The sequence below is a fragment of the Jaculus jaculus genome, chromosome X, assembly GCF_020740685.1.
Source record: "Jaculus jaculus isolate mJacJac1 chromosome X, mJacJac1.mat.Y.cur, whole genome shotgun sequence".
NCBI lineage: Eukaryota > Metazoa > Chordata > Mammalia > Rodentia > Dipodidae > Jaculus > Jaculus jaculus.
Genome location: NC_059125.1, coordinates 145,743,816 through 145,748,271, shown reverse-complemented (window position 1 = coordinate 145,748,271; position 4,456 = coordinate 145,743,816).

Below are 4,456 nucleotides of genomic sequence, written 5' to 3'. Positions count from 1 at the left end.
GTGTGTGTGTTTATAAACTCTTTGGATTTCCAGATACCCTGCTTTATATAAAGACGGTTGTGCATTAAGAAAATTGAAAATAAAATACAATGGATATTTGTCATGGGATATTATTTATTTTTCTCAAGAAGTGAACAACATTTGGTGATATGGATTGCTACTTAAAAGCCTAATTAATGCAAAACTATAACATTGCATGGTGTCTATAGAGTAATATTATTGAAATAGATACAACACATAAATACAAAATATTATAATGGATATTTATGAAGCTATAATAGTCAAGGACACATAAAAAATATCAAAATGGATGCAAATGGAGAATGAGATTAGGGTTGGAGGTAAGAGGAAATTTGAAAACAAAGTAATAGCGAAAAGAAATATCTTGGGCTGGAGAGATGGCTTAGCGGTTAAACCCTTGCCTGTGAAGCCTAAGGACCCCGGTTCGAGGCTTGGTTCCCCAGGTCCCATGTTAGCCAGATGCACAAGGGGGCACATGCATCTGGAGTTTGTTTGCAGAGGCTGGAAGCCCTGGCGCGCCCATTCTCTCTCTCTCCCTCTATCTGTCTTTCTCTCTGTGTCTGTCGCTCTCAAATAAATAAATAAAAAAAATTAAAAGAAATATCTTTGCATGACAGATTTGGCATGGGAAAAACACTGTCTCTAGATCCCAGCCTTACAGTAATTTCATGCTGATACTGGTAGGATCACAGGATCATTATTGTTGTTCGAGAGAGTCCATGGATATAGTGCAGGCTGAATTGGAACTCATAATCCTCTTGTCAGCCTCCAGGTGCTGGGATTACTGGTATGTGCTATTTTATACTTGACTATAAATAGCTCTAAACTTTACCCTGTCTATAGTGTAAAAGGCTTCCTGTAAGGATTAAGTAAGAAGATAACTATATAGAGATGTGGAAATACAGATGTGCTAAGAGAAATCACTCTTCCCCAGTGGTGTCTTATCACATAAATGAACTCAACCACTTTTAATTTTTATTTCATTATTATTCTATTACTGATGTCTGCTTATTGGTGTGGGAGCCACAGTCCTGATGAACTCTTTCTTTTATTGATCCTACCAATTGACCTTTCAGTCAGTCCATGTGTAAACCTGAAAACCTGATAGGTTTATAGCTTTAAAGCATGCCCAACAGTTACATTCATAGATCATCTGTTCAAAATTAATTTTATTTTTCATTGTTATTTATTTATTTATTTGACAGAGGGGGGGAGAGAGAGAGAATGAATGGGTGCTCCAGGGCCTCTAGCCACTGTAAATGAACTCCAGACACATGTGATCCTTTGTGCATCTGGCTAACATGGGTTCTGGGGAATTGAACCTGGGTCCTTTGGATTTGCTGGCAAGTGCCTTAACCTCCAAGCCATCCCTCAAGCCCCCAAATTAATTTTCAAACTAGGTATGGTAATGCATTCCTATAATCCCAGCACTCAGAATGCAGAGGCAGGCGCATTCCCACAATTTCAACAACACCCTGGTGTACAAGGTGACTTTCATAATAGCCAGGGCTATATAGTGAGACACTATCTCAAAACAATCAGAATAAAACATTTTTAATATTCAGTTTATCACTGGATCCCTATAATAAGCTTCAAAGGAGGCAATGTTTCCATTGTAGCAACAAAAAGCTCGACACTCATAGAGACAGAGGGATGTAACTAACAATGAAAAGCTTATATGTTTCACAGCCAGAATACAAATCTAAATTCTCCTCTCCAAGTCTGAGACTTTCCCATAACAACCTACTGTATGTCTTTAAAACATCCTTTTGAGGGATGGAAAGATTGCTTAGTGGTTAAGGCACTAGCCTGCAAAACCCAAGTACCCAGGTTCAATTTCCCAGTACCCATGTAAGCCAGATGCACAAAATGGCACATGCACGTGGACTTGTTTGCAGCAGTTAGGGGACCTAGCTGGCCCATTTTCTCTTTCTCTCTGTCTCTCTCTTTCTCCCTACCTCAAATAAATAAATAACAATTTTTAAAATAAAAATAAAGTAAAATAAAATGGCCTTTTGAGGTTTTTTCTTCTGGAACATAATCATTTTATTTTTGCCAGTCATGATTAGGTCACAGTAAGAATTTCAAATTAAGATTTTGTTTAGGAGTCAAAAGGCAAGCCAATGCTCTTTCTCTCTCTCTCTCTCTCCCTCTCTCTTTCTTTCTAAAAATAAAAAGTCATAATTTGAAATGCAATTCTTTTTCTCAGGGACTTGGATAAACCTCATCAGTTTCAGTATTACTCGAGCTACAGCAGTAAGAAGATATCTGGGTACTGAAAAAACATCTTCTGACCCTAGAATGATACTGATAGACTAGATGATCTGTAAGGATCATTTGAGCTCTAATGCTCATTCGTTAGCCAGATCCATAAGGTCACAAAGGAAAACATAAAATCAATTTAGGAGTTGAAAGCTGAAGCAATTTTTTTCTGCTATACTCCCAGGGAGAGATTATATGAAAGTGGTACTTTTTTGGAATAAAAAAGAATAATTTATATTAGAGTCATTCTTAGAGTTACTACAGTCCTATTAAAAAATCTCTTAATAAAATTATTGTTCACACAATATTCTGTTATTAGATTCTTAGTAGCAATGATATTCATTGCAACAAAAGATTAATTTGGTACTACCATTTACATTCTGATTCTAATAGAAGGGTCATTCCAGTATGAAAAGCATACTGTTATGAACAAGAACATGGCAAGAAAATCTTGCCTTTTTGGAATTCCAGAAAGCACTCCTGTTTGTGTGAATTTTCCAATTACACTAAAAAAAAAAAAAAAAAAAAAAAAAAAACAATTTCGCTCTCTGCTTTAATCAAAAACTTCTAATAAGCAATCTAAGCTCACTCAATTAACTACAATGTGGGCTTTTATAATCAACTGTTTGTTTATACCAATTCAGTTATATGATTAATTATTTCTGCAAATTATTTTTATGTGGTCTTTTTTGTTCAGTATTTTACTATACTATTTGCATGTAAAGTAAGTGTGATGCTCTCTCTCTCTCCCTTGCTATATTGGGGATTGAAACCAGGAAAATTCCCTATTGTTGTCTTTTATTAATATAACTCTACTTTTTCTTTCCTTTTTTCCTTTCCTTTTTCTTTCTTTCTTTCACAACTTTGACACAAAATCTCACTAAATTTCCCAGGCAGGTCTTGAACTTGTGATCCTGTATTTTCCAAGAGGCTAAGGTTAGAGTTCTGTCCCACACTAATGCCTCTCATCTTGGGTATCCCCTTTTTGTATCACATGCATCCTTTTGCCCTTCCTTCTCCCCTCTTCTTGTATTCTGAACAGGTCTCCAATAGCACAGGATGTAGCCACAAGAATGAACAATCGGGGCTGGAGAGATGGCTTAGCGGTTAAGCACTTGCCTGTGAAGCCTAAGGACGCCGGTTCAAGGCTCGATTCTCCAGGACCCACGTTAAACAGATGCACAAGGGGGCACATGTATCTGGAGTTTGTCTGCAGTGGCTTGAAGAAGCTCTGGCAAGCCTGTTATCTCTCTCGCTCTCTGCCTTCTTCTCTCTCTCTTTCTCTTTCTCTGTGTGTGTCTTTCTCTCTCTGTCACACTCAAATAAATAAACAAAAATGAACAAAAATATTAAAAAAAGAATGAATAATCAGAACTACATGGACTTGAAATTTTTCTGCACAGCAAAAGAAGCCATCAACAAAGTGCACAGGCAGCTTATAGAATGGGAGAAACGCTAGTAACCAAAATTTGCAAAATACTGCAAAGATGAAATACCCAAAATAAGTCCCTCTATCACAAAATAATCTAATGAAATGAACAGACAATTCACACAAGGAGAAATCCGAATGATCAGTAATTACTAAAAAATGTTCAACATCACTAGTCATCAGGGAATGAAAATCAGAATGACTTTGAGAAACATTTTACTTCAGTCAGAATGGCTACAGATACTGGTGAGTATTTGGAGAAAGTGGAACCCTCATTCACTGTTTCTGGGAGAGTAGTATTCTATAAGCACCTTGTCTTTTATTTTGTCTTAACCGTTAGTTGTTAAATTTCATACCCATTCTCTTTTTAAAAAGAATATTTCAGTAATATCACTTAACGATGAGCTATTTTATCCAAGGGTTTAATTTGCTCTATCTCACTAGATCTTCCTAAATGCCCTACATAGAGGAAAGGATGTGTTATATGTCCCATTTTCAGATGTAGAATCAAAGTCCCAGGGCAAGTAACAGACTGCTAGAAAATCTGAGTCCCAGTTTTCCTACTGCAAGACCCATGCTTTTTTTTCCATTATCACCACTTTGCCTTTCCCAAAGTAGAGGACAATAATCAATTTTGGGTATGCCCTTCCCACCTTAATCTCTTTCATATCAATACTAAAATCAACTGACTCAAAAGTTTTCCAAATACTTTACTTTTCATTTCTCTATTTAAAAATGCTCACA